The sequence below is a fragment of the Oratosquilla oratoria genome, chromosome 21, assembly GCF_046742065.1.
Source record: "Oratosquilla oratoria isolate Oo_2021 chromosome 21, ASM4674206v1, whole genome shotgun sequence".
Classification (NCBI taxonomy): Eukaryota; Metazoa; Arthropoda; class Malacostraca; order Stomatopoda; family Squillidae; genus Oratosquilla; species Oratosquilla oratoria.
Window position 1 is genome coordinate 33,411,690 of NC_134797.1, and position 20,142 is coordinate 33,431,831.

The window sequence follows — 20,142 nt, forward strand, 5'->3', positions numbered from 1 at the left end:
ACATGTAACCTAATCTAACAGTTTAATTCTATCTAGCATCTGTGTGTATATATAAAATGTACGTATCAAGATAAAATACAGCGACCAATGCCTCAATATTAGCTCAATCCTTTTTGTTCTTCCTCAAAACAACGTAAAAATACTGTAGGTATATTTAAATGTATCTAATCATTTGTTTATTTGCTATAATTTCATTATCATAATGACTATCGTTACTATTATTATCATTATCATTATTATCTTCTTTTGTAAAACTTTTTGTTCACAGAATTTCCGCAAGCTATGACCACCGCATCAATTTCAAATATGACATAAGCACACGATTCAACTTGACCCTTGACTTTCAAATCGACAACTGGTTTTTCTTCCTTCAGTCAACTCGACCCATTACGTCATCGCCGCGTCATATCACACGAGCCACTGACGTCATCACAGAGGAGGAGGGGGTTGCCATGTCTCACCAGCTGATTAAAATCGCCTGGCCGGAGCTAGAGCCAAAAGACTGAAATATGTGTGTGCGTGTGCGGTTTGTCTGTGTGTGTGTGTGTGTGTGTGTGTATGAGTGTGTGTGTGCGCGCATGTGTGTGTGTTTAAGGAATGCGGGACATATTATTTTGGGTGTCCCCCTCGCACAAGTCATAAGTGGGTTGGAAAAGGTCAGAAGGAAGCAAGTCCCCCACAGTCTTCCAGTTATCATTAATAAGGTCAGACAACTAGACGAGAGAGAGAGAGAGAGAGAGAGAGAGAGAGAGAGAGAGAGAGAGGTACGGTGAGGGTTTGACATTATAGTGGAAGGGTGAGGCAGAAAGGGGGAGGGGGAGGGAGGGGGAGGAGGAGCGGGGAGAAAGTCTGAAATTATAGTGGATGGAAGAAGAAGAAAATGGAGACCGAAAGAGAGAGGGGGAGGGAGGGAGAGAGAGATAGAGAGAATGAGAGAGAAAGTGAGGGCGAGGGAGAACGGGACAGAGGGAGGGAGAGAGAGAGAGAGAGAGAGGGAGAGAGAGAGACAGAGAGAGAGAGAGAGAGAGAGAGAATGAGGGAGAAAGAGGGAGCGTGAGAGAGTGGGAGCGAGAAGGGAGAGAGGGAGGGAGGGAGGGAGAGAGAGAGAGAGAGAGAGAGAAAGGGAGAGAGAGATAAAGGAGGGAGAGCGAGAGGAAAAGAGGAAGAGAAGAGAGAGAGAGAAGGAAAGAAAGAGGGTTGGAGAGCGGGGGCAGGGTCTGACATTATAGTGGCAGGAAAAAGAGGGAGAGGGAGATAGAGAGAAAGAGAGCGAGGGAGAGGGTCAGAGAGCGGTGGGGGAGGGAGAAAATGAAAGGGAAAAAGAAGAGAAAGTGAAAGAAAATGAGAGCAGGAGAGAATGACGGAATGCGAAAGAGAGGGAAGGGATGGAGGGAGGGAGAGAGAAATTAAAGAGAAAGAGAAAAGGAGAGAATACGAGATGACAATGGCAGGTCATTACTGATAATGAGATAAGGTGAAGCACTAATGAGTATTTTACGGCTTTTTTTTTTTATTTGTGGGTTAAAACTGTCAAGGTAACTTCCACACTGTATTATCATCTTTATATGTATGTATATACATTCACACACACACACACACACACACACACACACACACACACACACACACACACATATATATATATATATTCACTATGTAATTATTATCAGACTACAGTGCTGTGAGGCAGCATAGGTATGCAGGAATGTATGAGGGATTGCTAACTAGAGGGGTGTCATATATGAGATGCAGAGGTAGTCGGCTGGAAATAGACAACAACAAGAGCGATGGCGATTTGGTACAAGTCATCGGGAACGTCGTATGGTGCACGACCCCCCCCCTTCGGCTGAATAAAATCGCCTGGCGACAGCCAGAATAAATACCCAAATCGTGAAGAGCAGTGAGTGTAAGGCTTGTTTCACACGTATCGACTTTTCGCCGTGTGCCGTCCACGACAAGACGTCGTGCTCTCAAATAACCATACGTGTCTATGGACGTTTTCACACGTCAGGACCACGACTACGTGTGAAAGCGTCCGTAGACATCCATAGCTATTGGAGAGCACGACGTCGTGTCGTGGACGGCCCACGGCGGAAAGCCGATACGTGTGAGAGGAGCCTTTGTCGTGGATAGCATTGCGTGCAAAGGAAAAAGGAAACCTATCAGGATCTGCTGTGGGATGTGGCAGTTGGGAGGAGGCCTTGTGGTGTTCTTTCTATATCTGTGGAGGTCAGAGAGAAGAGGAAAACAGGTGAGCGTATCTCCTGTGTGTGTGTGTGTGTGTGTGTGTGACCAGTGGAGAGGGACGAAGAGGAAGAGGAGGAGGAAAATTGGGGTGGGAGGGGGGGGGGAATGGGGGGAGGGGGGGCGGGGCGGGACCAAGTCTCAACTCCCACCCCTCCTCCTCCTCCTCCTACACCTTCCTACCATCCACCCTCTTGTCCCCTTTCCTATTCCTCTTCCTTTCTTTCTTTCTCTTTCCTAATTATCATTTTGCAGCATACCTTTCCGTCCTGTTCCTTCTATTCTTTCCCTTCCTCTTCCTCCTCCTCCCTTCTCTTTCTCTTCCCTCCTCCTCTTCTTCTTTCAATATCCTTTCTTTCAGTTACATTTCCTGTTTGTGTGATGTCCTGCCGTGTTCTTTTCAGGGTCGGCTGTGTGCGTGAATACAGGCAGTTACGCGTGGTAGGTTGTTAGTGCACACTACTCTCCTCGACAGCATTCGTGGTGCACATGGCACTCCTCGACAGCATGCGTGGTGCAAATTGCACTCCTCGACAGCAATTGTGATGCACATGGCACTCCTCGACAGCATACGTGGTGCACATTGCACTCATCGACAGCATACGTGGTGCAAATTGCACTCATCGACAGCAATCGTGATGCACACGGCACTCCTCGATAGCATTCGTGGTGCACATTGCACTCATCGACAGCATTAGTGGTGCAAATTGAACTCCTCGACAGCAATCTTGATGCACATGGCACTCCTCGACAGCATTCGTTGTGCAAATTGCACTCCTCGACAGCATACGTGGTGCAAATTGCACTCCTCGACAGCAATCGTGATGCACACGGCACTCCTCGATAGCATTCGTGTTGCACATGGCACTCCTCGACAGCATACGTGGTGCAAATTGCACTCCTCGACAGCAATCGTGATGCACATGGCACTCCTCGATAGCATTCGTGGTGCAAATTGCACTCCTCGACAGCATACGTGGTGCAAATTGCACTCCTCGACAGCAATCGTGAAGCACATGGCACTCCTCGACAGCAATCGTGAAGCACATGGCACTCCTCGACAGCACACGTGGTGCACATTGCACTCCTCGAGAGCATTTGTGGTGCAAATTGCACTCCTCGACAGCATTCGTGGTGCACATGGCAGTCCTCGACAGCAATCGTGATGTACGTTGCACCCCTCGACAGCATTCGTGGTGCACATGGCACTCCTCGACAGCAATCGTGTTGCACATGGCACTCCTCGGCAGCATACGTGGTGCACATGGCACTCCTCGACACAATGTGGTGCATATTGCACTCCTCGACACAATACGTGGTTCACATTGCACTTCTCGACAGCCGAGAGAAATACCACGGAGTTTTGTTGAGTCTTCCGAGTTGGACAACTACGCGAGTACTAACCGCCTTTCGACATATTTTTCATATATTACTTCGTTGCAAAAGGTTTAACTAAACATAAGAACATAAGAATGAAGGAGACTGCAAGAGACCATAAGGCCTACACTAGGCAGCTCCGTATCCATCACCACCTGTCATCCCCATCCATAAAGTTGTCTAATTATTTCTTAAAACATCTGATAGTTTCAGTGCTTACTAGTACTACATGGTTACTAAGTCTATTTCATTCATCGACCACCCTATTAGTAAACCAATTCTTGCCTATTTCCTTCTTAAATCTAAATTTGTTCAGTTTAAATCTATTACTGCGAGTCCTGCCCTGTTGTTTTAATATGATGACCTTGTTTGCATCACCCTTGTTAAAGCCTTTGATCCACTTGAACACCTCTATTAGATCACCCCGCATTCTGTGTCTCTCCAGAGTGTGTAAGTTAAGGTGCTTAAGCCTCTCTTCGTAAGGCAAATTTCTGAGTCCATGTATCATTTTGGTCATTCTTCTCTGTACTGATTCTAGTGAATTGATGTCCATTCTGTAGGAAGGAGACCAAAACTAGACCGTATAGTCAAGGATAGTCTAACTATCGCTAGATAGAGTTTGATAACTACCTCTGCACTTCTATTCGTTACCGTCCTAGCAATGAAACCTAATGCTCTGTTAGCTTTATTCCTGGCGCTAATGCACTGTTTCCTGGATTTAAGGTCGGGACTCACTAGAACTCCCAAGGACCGGAGTCACTAGAACTCCTGGAACAAAGCCACGGCATCTGGAAGTATTCATTTATTTATTGTCTATTTACCTTCTTGTTAATTTATTTTTGATGGATTAACAAAGGGCGACAGAGCTTTCGGTGATAGATGTAAATATGTTTTTTTTTTCTTTGTGATATATGTTCATATGTAGCTTACAATTTGGTAATTTCTTTGAATAAATAAATAAAAAAGTTATAAAAGATTTTGTATTTTGTATAATGAAAAACTATAGATGAGTCCAAAGTTTTGCTCGTGACTGTGGCTTTGATTGTCAAGCTTTGGGTCGTGCTTGCTTGTTAGATGGCTCACGCTTTTCCCCTCTTCTCCTCTAAAGTGAATAAAAATAATATTCATAAACTAAAACATAATATATAATAACAATAAACATAATAAAAATAAACATAATAAAGCATAATAATACATTTAAAGTAAAAGTTAATAAAGATGGCGCCATTGTTCCAAGAAAGTCTCTACTCCTTCATTACATCAACTCTCAAACCGCATACTGGGACACAAAACCAAAAAGGGTGTCCCTAAATTGTGAGGTCGCCAGGAGGCGCGACCCGTGACCGCCGAGTTTGCATGACCTGACGCTATCTCCCCACTCATGAAACGACATAAGCTAAGGTCAAAGACAGTCCGCTTCGAAGGGGAGACAATGAAGAGGATGAGGCGTAGGAAGAGGAAGAGGAAGAGGAAGAGGAGGAGGAGGAGGAAGAGGAGGAGGGAAAATACCACCTGGACGTAAGGTGGGTGGGTGGGGGAATAGGCTACACAAGATGGTGATACAGATGGATTACATGACAAATGGTTCCTTCAATCCTGCAGACATACACGACTCAAGTATAAGTCCCAAGAACACTGAGTAACATTTTGAGTTAGTTCTGTAGGAGTTAATAGTTAAATTAGTAATAATAGTTAAGTTAATAATTAAGTTAGTGAAGAGTTAATAACTTAGTAATAATAGTTAAGCTAGTAGTTTAGTAATAAGTTAATAGTTAAGTTAGTATTTAGTTAACAGCTAAGTTAGTAACAAGTTAATAGTTAATGGTATTGGTTCATTAATAACTACGTTAATAATAGTTAATAGTTACATAAGTAATAATAGCTAGTCAATAGCTAAGTTAGTAATAATATTTAATATTTTAACTAGTAAGAACAGTTAACATTTCAATTGGTAGTACGTTATTTTAATAGAAATAATAAAGCCAATTTACGTCCCAGCAACACTTTCTTCAGTCTGTGGTCAATACCCAACGATTGGATTCAACTCATGAAGAAAACGGAATCTTAATAACAAGTTTTTCGAACACCTGAATATTTCAATCAATACAAATCTATTTGATTTGGGTGTTGGCCAAGAAGAATGATGAAGCAAGACATACACACATACATAGATACATACATACACACACACACACACTTGCCAGGCGTTAAGTACGGCCGAGAGTGGCATTATCGATGATTATGTAGGATTATGAAGAGAGGAATGGGGGAGGGTAGAGGGGGGGGGTGCGAAACCCTGCATATCCCTCGGAACGACACGCAAAGCTAAAATTAAACTTCCCTGGCGCTTGATGGTGCGGAAGCTACTGATGCTTAGTCTTCCTGTGATTTCGTATACGGACAAAGATGCGTGACGTCATTCAAAAACCCAGTCTCCCTGCACGTCAAAGATCTATTTGCTAAAAAATAAATGAATAAATAGATAAATAAAATAACAATAATAATTATGTAGTATGGCCTTCCTTTGGCTGAATAAAATTGATTAACGGCAGCCAAAAACAAATGCAGTGCAGACCATCAATGACAGATCTCAAAATCGCCAATGCTTGTACCTCCATCCTTTGAAATTCTTCGTCAAATCACTGTAGCAGAATTCATAACTCTAAAGTCACAATATGGATGCAATGGAATATGAAATATCAGCGTGATAGATTAATATACACCAAATTGTAATGCGTTTGTATAACCGCTGCATTGGTTAAAAAAATCTAAAAATGAAATCCAATACATTTATTGCGATTGAGGTGGTGGTGGGGTGAGGGGATGGGGGTGAGGGTAATGGGGTGGGGGTGAGGGGATGGGGGATCCCAATTCTAAATGAAATCGCCTGACGGCATGTAAAACAAATACAGCCCAAGTCGTTATGTTGGTTGCTTATCCGGGTTCTTGCAAGAGGACCTTCACGCTGTAGTTGTCAACGAACTCAAGAATTCGGGTCTTGAGTGACAATGACAATGAGTCTCTGACGGCGTCCGTGGAGATGCGGAGGAAGAGAGAGGAAGGGAGGGAGGAAGAGAAGGGAGGGAGGTGGGGGGGAGGAGGAGAAGGGAAGAGGAGAGAGCTGGAAGAGGAAGGGCGGGTTCTGGGGGGGAATTGGCGCCTGGCTAAGAATAGCACCAGTTGGGAGGGTTGGGTTTCTGAATTAATGATAGCCCAATGCGAGAAATAGCAGTCGGTTTGTGGAACTGCGCGCGCAACTGCCCGCCGTCAAGCAGGCCCCCCCCCCTCGAACCAATCAATGCTTATTGAAGGTATTCGCAATGATCAAGTAGAATTGTTGACTAATCAAGCGTAGTTGCGGCCAATCTTCATGACTGTCTATCAACTGTTATCAAGTAGGACTGACAAAGGTCGATAATGATTGCTGAAAATTTACGACTTAGGCTTGGGGATGTCTTTTTATATGCACAGAGACCTTGACCTAATCATGGGTTGCTCGTGGTATTATTGCTTTTAGATAAGTAAAGCAACTTTAACATTTCTCACTGATTACTGACAGTAGAAAATTAATATTAGCGGCACTAACGACGGGGCAGTTTACTATGAATACACGATGATTTTGTTTGTGATCAGGTCATCTTCGGACTGAGTCAGACTAACCCATACACACACGATTAATTATATACATATGTATACGTTTATACATGTGTACACCTATACACACATGCACGTATCTTATCCGACAGCTGATCCCTTAACGTTGGTAAATATGCTTGTGTATCTTAATCACTACATGACCTATGTCAATAGATGAAAGTCTCTGTAGGGTCAGCCACATTGAACAGGTCTTGTACAAACGACGAAACGTTGCTCAGCTGATACAGTCGCAGGACCCACTGCTAACTGACACGCCCCTGCTGGCGAACAGGACAACTCATAACTACAGTGTTACGTCATAGGGACTGCATGCGCTGGTGGCGTCATCGGAAGCGTGCTGGTCTCGTATTCGCTTAGTTGTGGGTTCGAACCCCGCATTTCTCTCCGATTCTAGCAGTGACTGATACCTGACCCAACAGTCCAAGAATCGCATGGGGCAAAGGTGACGGCTTCGGCCGCAGGTACGCGCCTTCTGGCATAGCCTCTTCACCTTGACGGCATGTATAAGCATCCTTAAGATATATAAGACTCCACCGAATATATGGAGTAGCATGACACCAAACATTATCTCACCAGAAACTAGGTGGCAAAATGAGATTGTCATAACCTCCAAAATTATGTTTCACTGACACCGCAACTAAATTTATGATTAGCATTACTGTTCAAGCGTACCATCTCCTGTGCTTACGGGACGTAAGCCACATAAGCCACATAAGCATTGTCCAAGCATATCCAAATCTTGGGCACTAAATAACCTAAACAAGATTAGAATATAACGTAAGCCACAGAATGTAAGCATTGATCTAAGCAGATCTAAATCTTGGGCATTAAATAACCTGAACAAGATTAGAATATACGTTTACAAAGTGAATACCCTTTCAGAAGCCCTGGAGAGTTTAGTGGAAGAACTGGAGAACATCAACTGGTATATCGTGGGACTGAGTGAAGTCCTAAGGGAGAATCAAACCTCATGCAGCTACAAGACAGTCACTATCTGTTCTACTATTGAGGTAAAGAGAAAGAAAAATCCAATACAGTAAGATTATGTATATATATTTTTTTAATCCAGAGGTTGCTGGTAACGTAGTAAGGTTTGGTAGTGCGCTAGAGTAGCGTGGTTGTGTTTAGGTTTAAAAAATCGAAATAGTGCAGGTTCATGCACCAGCTTCACACGAGTTCATTCGATGAAATCAATTCCTATGATGAAGTCAGGTAATAGATCAAGAAAAAATAAATACACGTTAATAATCGGTCAATTCAGTGCTAACGTGAGGAAGAACATGACAAATGAATCGCGTGTTGCGAAGTTTGGAGTCGGTAAGAGAAATAACAGAGGTGAGATGTTAGTTAATTTAGAAGAGAATAATATAAGGACAATTAACATTTTCTTTCAAAAAGTTATAAGTTGTAAATAGACTTAGAGAAGTCTAAACAGAACAAGTATGAATGAAATTGACTCCAAATTAGGAGATGAAAACAACAGCCTAGCAATGTTAGTTATAAACATAGGTAGTGATCACAGATTGATAGATTGCACATTTAAATATATTTTAGAGCTGAGAGAAAAGAACTAGTCTTAAAGAAGAAATTGTCTTATGAAAGTAAAGGACAACAAAAGAATTTCAGGTGAAAATTGAAAGCGGATTTGAAACTAAGAAATAAAGTCGACACCATCAAGATTATGAATTGTAGCTTGTTTAGCATCGTTAAAGATTCCGTTTAGAGAGTAGGGAGTATAAAAACGTAAAAGAAAGCAAATGTTCCAATGAAACAAATGACCTAATAAAAACAAGAGGGACTGCAGATTTTTTTTTTAAACAAGGAGGGACAAAACAGTGGTGAACTTGGGAAGGTCCATCATGAAAACGCCGAGTTCAGAGAAGAAAACGAGAAACATGGATCATATAAAGGAAACTATCCGGAAAGGTAAAGTATTAAACAGGCCGAGCAATGACGATTTCTTTGAAATAAACAAATGGAGAACTTGTTAAATGCAAAGGGAATGGTAAAGAGTAGAAGAATCTTACCAAGAGCTTTACTCGTCAAATACCACAGTTAGGTCAATAAATCAATTTGTAGACGGTAGTAGTGTACCAGAAATTACAAAAGAAGAAATAAGGTTCACTCAAAAAAGTATGCCACCTTAGGGAAGGTGGCACATCAATAATTTTTTTTTTTTTTAACTCGCAGAGAAAGAAGTTCACTGGACATTAGATGTCAGGAAACTGTTCTTAAATATTTATGCAAAGTTATAATTTTCTTTCACAAGACAGGAGACCATAAAGAATTAGCAACTACCGATCGATTAGTTGATCAAATGTATTCTAAGTACTTTCCAAGATTCTTACAAATGGATTAGTTAAGGTTTACATGAAAACCATCCAAGGCAGGCTAAATTTAGAAGCGGATATTCGATTATAGACCATCTGCAATCAATTAATCAATCAACTGACTGTACAATGCCAGATATGATCTACGGATATGAGACTCGGAAATTGACTAAGGCGATGAAGATGAGTTTAAATAGTGTACAGAGGAGAACGGAGAGATCAATAATGGGAGTAACGTTGATAAATTGGAAGTCAAGCTGAAGGGACATAATTGGAGTGAAATATATTAAGAAAGCGATAACGGAAGAGCAAAACTGGGCAAAAAAAAAGTAAACCAAAAAGAAGAATGGGAGGCGGAGCAAATGTGTTACTGACTGGACGCCTCCGGATGGAAAGCGTAGAAGAGGAAGAACAGATATATGGAGAGATGATGTAGAGAAGTTTGCAGGAGTGACGTGGCTATGTAGGCACAGTCGTGCGACCTATGGAAATGTTTGGGGGAGATCTAAGTTCAGCAGTGGTATACGAATGATTGCCACACACACACACACACATTATATATATATATATATCACGATCTAGATCTAGGACCGAACCGAGCCTGTCTCTCTCTTCAGACTGCGTCACGGAAGGTATGAAAGTACGAGTACTGGAACCTTGTACTCCACTAGTACTCCACTGGCTATCTAGAAAGTGGAAATGAGGACCCTACGACAGGAGGAAAGTAGTTGCGCCCGAAGCCGTCATCTTGTGCTTGAGGAATTGTTGGGGAAGGTAGGTAACAGTCACTGCTGGGAATCGGAGAGGAATTCGGGACTCGAATCCACGACTATGCCAATGCGAACCCACGACTCTTCCCATTACGTCACCAGTGTTATCTAGACAGCGAACACGTTGAAATTCACAGAACACAATAAACGTTTGTTTTGTAGATTACGAAAATAAATATAAGAAAATACTAACTCGGTAGAACACGGCAATGATGAACACTATGCATAAGGAATGTTATTGTACGGCTTCTACAGAACATTTCCATCAAAGGTACAGGTATAATTCGACTACGCGAAGACAGAAGATATAAAAATCAAAACAACGGCTCGGCAGAGATACAAATTGACCAAAGTTGTTTACATTCCGTCTTCAAGAAAAGGTCACAGAGCTCAGATGGGAAAGGAATGGTTTGGATATTGATGGGGACATTTCAATCCGACGATATTTACGGACGAAATTCATCTCTCTTCAGAATGAGACGACCTACAAGATAAGCTCAGTGATCTCAACAAGGAAAGCCTTGAGTAGGTCTGATATAAGAAAAATAAAAGTAATAATCAACTCTAAATTTTCAGAATAAAACAATTATAATCGGTGGTAAAAAGCTGGAAAATGAAGAGCATGTCTAAATGCTAAAAAAAAACAATAATAATTTTTTAATTAAATCTCAAAACGTAACACAAATGATCGGAAAATTTTTGGGTAAAAAATTAGAACACGATAAGAGAAGTCCTAGTTGTGTATCTGAAAACCAAAGTTTACAATCAGAGACAAACCCCAGCTACGATCTTCGCATATGAAAGTTGGAAACTGAAGAGGCGATGGAGACTTAGCTGAGGAGTGTACTAAGAGCAATGGATATTTGGAATAAGACTGGAAGAGGAGAAACTGGACAAGGCTGATGTCACACTGCCCGGCGTTGCCGTTGCGGCTTGTTGCTGGCCACAGCAGTTTTCTCTACGAGTCATTGGATTCGAAAGGTTTTGAGAGTAATATTTTAACCAGGGAAGGGGAGGGGGGTGGCGGTCGTCATATGAAATTTTAGCTGTCGTCAGGTGATTCTATTCAGATAATTGAACTTTCCCATCGTCTGGCCGCATCCGACGCCGCCGCAGACTGTAGAGTGGGAGAGAAATTGACAGGATAAATGACTAGACAGGAGAATGAGATACTGGAAAAGTGGACGCCGTGTGACGGTAGACGCAAACTGAAACGATACAGAAGTCGGAGAAGCGATATGAAGAAGTTTGCAGGAGTAACATGGCAGAGGTGGGCATAGTCATGCAACTGACGGAAAAGTTATTTTCATTATTTTTTTTTTTCAGCAATAGAGAAAACTATGGACTGCTGTCCATGTTCTATTAGCGTGGAATTGCTTCTACACCACTGACTTGCAATAGCAGAAGATCAGTCTCCGGTTGAAATAAAAATATGATAGACACTTTGGACCCGGGGCGGAGACCGAGTATCAACCACTCAGGGCCGCACCTCCAGACGAAGGTAAAGATGTTGAGTTTTGAAAACCGTGCGACAGAGATGATCCTCTCCGACGTCCATTTTACATGACCGTCTCCAGGATATATATATATATATATATATATATATATATATATATATATATATATGTGTGTGTGTGTGTGTGTGTGTGTGTGTGTGTGTGTGTGTGTGTGTGTGTGTGTGTGTGTGTGTGTGTGTGTGTTGGTACATTGTGACATGTTGAAGGTGGAAAAAGAAGTCACGGGCCTAGTTTCGAGTTTCTGAGTTTATTCCTGCCCTTTTTCGCTCCATGCTTCTTCTGACGAAGCAACGAGCGAAGCCGGTCAGGAATAAACTCAGAAACTCGGAACTAGACCCGTGACTTCTTTTTCCACCTTCATATATATATATATATATATATATATATATATATATATATATTACATATATACATATATATATTATATATATATATATATTAGACAGAGAGGAAAATTGAATCAGAAATTATTATCAAACAACCGTCTCACTCACCCTAAGCACTCAGAAAACCTTGAAATTCCACACAAAGCGATAAGGGGTTCTCAGCCTGGACGGGGCCTACGTGGACCCCCAAAAGGAGCCGTGACAAAAAAAAAAAAAAAAAAAAGAAGAAGAAGGCTGGCCTGCTGTTACAAATCATACATTTCTATATAGTGTGAGGAATCTGAATGACAAAAAAACTATCAAATGTATGATAATCATGACTGTCAATTTTGTGATAAAGCAAAGGGTTTTTCTTCATCAACATTGTATTTATCTATCTATTTTTATTTTATTTTATTTTATTTATTTATTCATTTTTTGTAGGGTGGGGTTTGGGAGAAAAATGAAAGGGAGCGATACGAATGTTGAGAATTCATGAAGGAAAGCGATGGAGCGAAAAAGGTTGAGAACCACTGGTAAATATAAAAAGGGTTTCTCTTCAACATTTTATGTATGTATATATATATATATATATATATATATATATATATATATATATATGTGTGTGTGTGTGTGTGTGTGTGTGTGTGTGTGTGTGTGTGTGTGTATGTGTGTGTGTGTATTCTTCGGGAAAATATCCTCATGGTAAAAATAAATACCCGCATTCAAAAAAGGTGAAAATAAACATCCACACGATCATTCGCAAATGCTGAAAAATCCACATCCGATTCGTTTTTGTCTATACCAGTGATTACAAAACTACTCCCCCCCCCCCGCTCCACCCCGAAGGCCTGAGGAAAATACAAAGGGGGTCATAGTGAAGTCATCTGCTCAAAAATCATTGCTCAATAAAAACAACAAAATCATTCCACGAACAAGTATCTGCCGATACATCCGTGCAAAGTATAATTCTATCAGTCACCAACCCGTTTCCTATTAAATATATAATTATAAGAAATATAAAAATATATCATTTCATATTAATACAAATGGTTGGGGGCGTACTGATTTGCTGGAAGGAATAAGGGGGCACCATATAACTTATAGTGGTCACTTCTGATCTGCAACCATTTTCCACAACCTCAAATTCCTAAAACAATCTACAACAGAATATGAGCCTTCATTACAACTATTACGGTTTGTCTGTCCTCGCTTTTATTTCTATAACTCAGTGTACTTCGATTTGTAAACTAATTGAGTAGCGTTCTGCGGAGTCAATGATGCATAGTCACTTTATCAGTAAATCATATGCTTGATAAACTCAAGACAATTACTTGACAGGAAGTTGAAATAATTGTTTTTATTTCATAAGGGAAAAAATAAGATTTCAAAATGGTTTCGAAAGGAAGTATTTGTCGACAAGAAAAACTTCAATCCACACTGAAAGCGAATACAAAACTTCAAAACAAAACATTAACACGAAGAAAAAAACACTACCGCCAGTATATCAAACGAGCTGCTATTTCTTCTGGTTGTAGTAGAGCCAATAATTTCTGCAACAGCTCCATTAATCAAGAGGATATTATGAATTCATACCTCCATTTGTCCACAGTCTTGAATCAATAGACTCACTGGCAACTCGGGCCTTCCTAACGCAACTTGGCATCACAGTAGGGCAAACTCCAGAGCGTCTCCCCACTCACACGCTGAGCGAAGTCGCACGCAACAACTTTATTCCCTCTATTGTCATCCTGGAGAAAATTAGACCATCCTGATTAACCCGTTCATGTGTATCGTCACATGAAAACAAACAAATGCGTAAGTAGGTAAATGAATAAACACATCAATAAACGAATAGAATAAAATATATAAACAAGACAATCCATTTGATGCCTGAGGATTTTACTCAGCCTGGACAGAACCATAAAAAAAAAAAAAAAAAAAACAGAATGCACTCCGCACACTCTTGTAGTTTCAAATCCCTTTATCGCATTTGGAACATTTCCTATAAGTACCGTAAATTCGTCCGGCCAGCCGAGAATGCGCTTCCAACAATTCACATTTCCTATTGTTGCAGTGTTTTATGTAAACGCACGTCTTCACTGCGGTGAGTTTGGCCTACACCAAGGACTCTGAGAACAGAAAGCAATGTTGTGCAACAGAGCAGAGGGAAGCAAAACATTGACCCGGAGATGTTTGCTTTCCATCGCATTGTATAGTCACAACTTCGACCCAGAACCTTCCCACGACCTTCAAGAAAGCGAACCCCACCCTCACCACCTCCCCACTACCTTCCGAAGTACATAAATTCTTAATTATATTCATATTCTTTCGGTCTCCTTCTTCCTCTGTTCCCTCACTATCTTCCTCTCCCCCCCCCTCTCTCTCTTCCCTCTCGCTCTCTTTTCCTCTGTCCTCTAAGCTTTCACCAATACCCAATCTCTTACTGGAACTCAAAGCCACAATCAGCTCTCCGTACCCAATCATCTTAGCGGCCTGAGTCCCCGATCAGACAACACAACATCACGTCACCGTGGCGCAGTTCCAGGTTCCACTAATCTTCGTTCCATATCCGTGACGTCACAGTGATCCCTTTGCGTCACGCTGACGTAATGTTCACGCATGTGACTGACCAAGGCGATTTTCTTCACCTGTGGGGAATCGTAGCACCGTCCTGAGAGGCGTTATGGTTTCATCTTGAACACTGGATCACCAACGAAATTATGGACTCCTTCAAATCAGACTTCTGAAGTAGTAGTAGTAAATAATAATAATACATACATACATATACCAATGGCTATTTCCCCCTTACAAGAGAAGTATCCAAAAAACAAAGGCATAAAATCCACTCCCACCCATCCCATCTCCACATACTCCACTCCCATTCACCCCACTCGGTACAATCACTCCTTCATACATTCTCCTCTTAGCATCCATTCCAAAATGTCTATTTCTCATTACACTATTTAATCCCCCAAAGCACTTGCTTGTCTCAATCTACATTCTACCTCCACCTCCACTCCTCCCTTTCCTGTCACATTAGCACCCAAGTGTCTAAAGCTATCCTCTTCCTTCAGCCTCTCTCCCTTAATAATACTCACTTCAAATTTGCTCCCACATTCTCCCCTTGTACATCTCATCACCTTACTTTTACCCACATTTATCTTCAACTTCCTTCTATCGCACACCTTCCCAAACTCTGTCACTAACTTCCTTAATCCTTTCTCTGATCCTCCTAGCAAACAACAACTGGCTTATCTCCCATTTTACTCCATTATTTTTAACCATCTCCAATCCCCGGTCCATTACCCTTACGTTTACCTCTCGCACCACCCCATCCATGTATAAATTGAACAGCCAAGGCGACATAACACATCCCTGGCGAAGTCCCACCTTTACCTCAAACCACTCATTCTCTCCATTTCTAATTCTAACACAGGCTCTACTACTCTCGTAAAAACTCTTGACTGCTCTTAACAGCTTTCCTTCTATCCCATATATCTACAATACCTCCCACAGTGCCTTCCTGTCCACAACAATAAACCTTTTCCAAATCTATAAAGCCCCCCCCCCACAAAAAAAATCCTAATACACAATTGTGATTAAGACAGCCAAGGTAAAGCGTCGCTCCTCGACACTATAGCTTACATCATCACCCGGCGATTTCATTTAGACCAGTGGTTCTTAACCTGTGGGGAATTCCCCACTGTTGGGGAATGGCGGAGTTGCCAAGTGGGGAATGACCGGTCGGACAGAAGAACGAGTCTATTTTTTTTTTTTAATCGATGTTTTTGTTTCTTTTTGTTTGTTTCTGGTGTCTTCTTGTTTTCACCGATGCTGTGGTGGGAAATGGAGAGTTGACTCACTAAAAACTGGGGAATTAGAGAAAAAAGGTTAAGAACCCCTGATTTAGACTAAGGGTACGTCAGCACAACGAAGGGACTGCAAATAACAGAAGAGTGTCCTTTTTTGAAGCGAGATTAGAGTCGAGGTAGTCTCCCCCGTTTCACCTTCCACACCTTCCCCGCTTTTGCTCGACCATGGCATCCATCAGACATATAAATCAAGGGACCAATGGTCCCGTCCATTCCCATTATCAGACTATCCTCATCATCATCATTCTTCTTCCTCATCGTCCTTGTCATCTTCGTCATTCTTCCTCCTCCCCGTCCCTGTTCTTCTCCCTCCTCCCCATCCCTGCTCTCCTTCTCCCTCCTCTTCGTTCTTCTCTTTGTAATCTTCGTCATTCTTCCTCCTCCCCGTCCCTGTTCTCCTCCTCCTCCTCCTCGTCCCTCTTCTCCTTTCCTCCCTTCAGACCCTACCCGACCCCTTGAAGCAATCCCCTTCACCCTCCTTATCCCTTTAATTCTATTTACTTTCTCCAAACGCAGTCTCCAATTCCTTTCATTTTTGCTTTGTCTAATCTCTTAAGTTTTTTCAATGTCTATTTTCACTCTTCATTTCCTTCCTTCTTCCCGTTTTCTTTTCTTCCTCGGCGTACCACGAGCGCCTTTACTACCGAGAGGTCACAGCCGTCGGAAATAATATAACGAAAACCAGAATAAAATCATAAAATGCCACGACTCCCTCCCTGTCGATGAAGTGCCAAGGGAAGGAAGAAAATAATCTAACGGCATCCATAACAGAAAGAAAAGTGAGACCTGGTATGGAAGGGCCTAATCAATTAGTCAACCTGTGACTCCTTGACTGTCTGTCACCCACTTCACCCTGGGAGTCTTGGATTTAGCGGTCCCCCACACACGCACACACACACAAATGTTGTACAATACGCCTATTCCTTAGCTTAGTGTTTTGTTTATTTTTTTAATGCTTATAACACCATCTTTTCACTGTTATACTTTATAATTTCGAAATTCTGTAGGCTGCATCTGTTCAGCAGTAATGCTGCTATACCCAATAAACCGTATATTATCATTATTATTAAATACAAACGTATATACTTGACACACATTTCTTGTTTACGTAGGTCCAAATAAATTAATTTAATTTTTGTCAAACACGTGTTACTCGTGTATGTGAGACTCCCAGTTCGCAAAAACTGATAAACAGAGAAAGAAAGAAATGGATCTATAAATAGTATAAAAAAAAAAAAAAAAAACGCTAGCTTGCTCGTAATGCAATCCAGACCGCTGCGCGTTTCTTCATCCTTTCCCCCAACCGAAACGCACGCCGCCTGTACCTTTAATGTATGTGTTAAACTATCATATTCTTCCAACACCCCCATTCTCCTCCTTAGCCTTTCCTTCCCTCTCCTTAAACTTCCCAACACAGCCAAAGTTTACACACACATGCACGTTGAGGTAAATATCAGAAAAAATATATCGTGTGTAAATATTTCCACAAAGAAAAAATAATTACATCTCTATTTCATAATCGTGATATGTACGTGGTAGCATAAAAAAAGGAACACAAAATATATCTCAACAATGACTTAATATTAACGACACTGAAATACTATGGTTACTGTGTAATACGTTTATCTCAGTATATGACATTACAAAACAACAATAATGATAATAACAACAATAATGATAATTATAACAACAATAATACACACACGTTACATCATTCTAGTCGATAAATCAGACCTAGTCAACCGCCTTATACGTGGATAGCTCTCAGGGAGCGTAGGTGATCCCAAAATCGCCTTCACCGAACCGTCTTATTAATAAGATCTCTTACGGTCTAAAATTGGCCCAGACTTCCTTACACCAAGATATCTTCTTTACTCCGTCGTTTTGTTGATGGTATCCCAGTGTTATTAGTATTTATTTTTCTCTCCACTGTTTTGATACAAATTATAGGAATATGTTATATATATATATATATATATATATATATATATATATATATATATATATATACATATATATATATATGTGTGTGTGTGTGTGTCTAAAATTTATTTCAGACAAATGAGAGAGAAATGGGTAGGGAAGGGCAAACGAAGATGTGTTGGGAATAGAGTTTATTTCCCTAACGTTTCGACCAACTTGGTACGCCCAAGGACTCGAACCTACCGGGCGTACCACGTTTCAATTTCTGCATGTTGACTCCACGGTTCTTCCGATGTTGATGGCTTAGAATTAAAGTGCATTGTGGTTGATACAAATGTATCTCTAGTCACTGGGACCCATTCAGTGTTGTACACACACACACGCATATATATATATATACACATATGTATATATTTGAGTAGTTTCTCTGTTCAGTGAACGCCTGGGTCCTAACGAGTGAACAACAATATATCTCCAATGATCAATGAAAACTTCACCCCCAAGGAGAATTAAATATATATATATATATATATATATATATATATATATTATATATATATATATGTGTGTGTGTGTGTGTGTGTGTAATATTGTGGCTCATTAGTAAAATAAGACTTGTCTCCCACTATCGGAAAATAAGATTAGAGACATGTCTTATATATATATATATATATATATATATATGTGTGTGTGTGTGTGTGTGCGTGCGTGCGTGTTTGTGTGTGTATATTTACCTACCTAGTTGTATTTTACGGGAAGGGGAGCTATGCTCGTAGTGTCCGTCTTCATATCTCATTTTATCTAAACTATTTTTAAATTCATGTATTGTTTTCTGCACACACTACTTTCTCATCTAACTTGTTCCAACTGTCTATTACTCTGTGAGGAAAGCTGTTCTTTTTCACATCTCTTCTATAGCTGTCTTTCTTGATTTTCTTTCCGTGTCCTCTTGTATTTCTATCATCCTATTTTATTAGATCCTCTCTATCAATAATTTCTATGCCTTTCTTGATTCTGTAAAAGTGTGTGTGTGTGTGTGTGTGTGTGTGTGTGTGTGTGTGAATAAAACCACTTGGAAAATTAAATGAAAGGTGACCGAACGTTTTCGTCTATTTAAGACATTTTCAAGTGTACAGAGTAAGGAAATAATGACAATATATATACCAAAGAAGTACATTAGGGGGAATTAGAACAACTCCATAGTGACCTCACTCGCTCAGGCACTGCCGGACATTTGAGCCGGCTAATGTCAACAATTTTGTTTGATATAAAGTTGTCTAATTTATACATTCCTATGTTCATATTCATGCTGTTCTCAAATGAAGATTTAATATAAAAAGATTCTATGATATTTCTCTCCTTAAAGCTTCATTTGAGAACAACATGAATACGAGTATGGGAATGTATAAATTAGATAACTTTATAACAAACAAAATTGTTGATAGTAACCGGCTCAAATGTCCGGCAGTGCTGAGCACGTGAGGTTACTATGGACCTGTCTAATCCCCCCTAATGTACTTTTTTGGTATATATATTGTCGCTATTTCCTTACACTGTACCTTTGAAAAAAAAATTAAATAGACGAAAACGTTCGGTCACCTTTCATTTCATTTCCCAAGTGTTTATTACATATTTTGTGAATCACGTGTTCTTGTGATTTATTCGCATATATATACTGTGTATATATATATATATACGAGAGAATAATAACGTCTTAGCGGAACAAAACAGTTTCCTCGTGGCCTCAACAAGAATATTGAGAACATACCATCGAGATGGAAGCTATTGTTGTTAGAGACGATAGTTTACCAGCGTTTCTATACAGTTGAAAGACGTCAAAACCTTTTTCTTTCCTCAGACTCATTTTTGTCCACTACAATCCCAAGTGAATAAAATCACCTGCCTTTTGGCTGCAACGACAATTTCATGTTTACGTCACTGTGGTGAGTTATAATTATCTATATATTTACTTTTTTTTTTCATTTCCATTATTCTCACCAATCTTAACATGACTTCTACCACCCGCCCTTCCCTTATCTGTTTCATAAAAAACTAATTGATAAGTACATAGATAAATACATAAA

At 40.6% G+C, this 20,142-nt stretch overlaps 1 protein-coding gene across 1 annotated transcript in view; it reads right to left on the reverse strand.

Moving 5' to 3' along the window:
* LOC143036842 (phosphatidylcholine:ceramide cholinephosphotransferase 2-like) overlaps positions 1 to 20,142 on the reverse strand; it is a 317,218-nt gene that overhangs the window by 278,662 nt on the left and 18,414 nt on the right. The gene's annotated exons all lie outside the window — the stretch shown is intronic.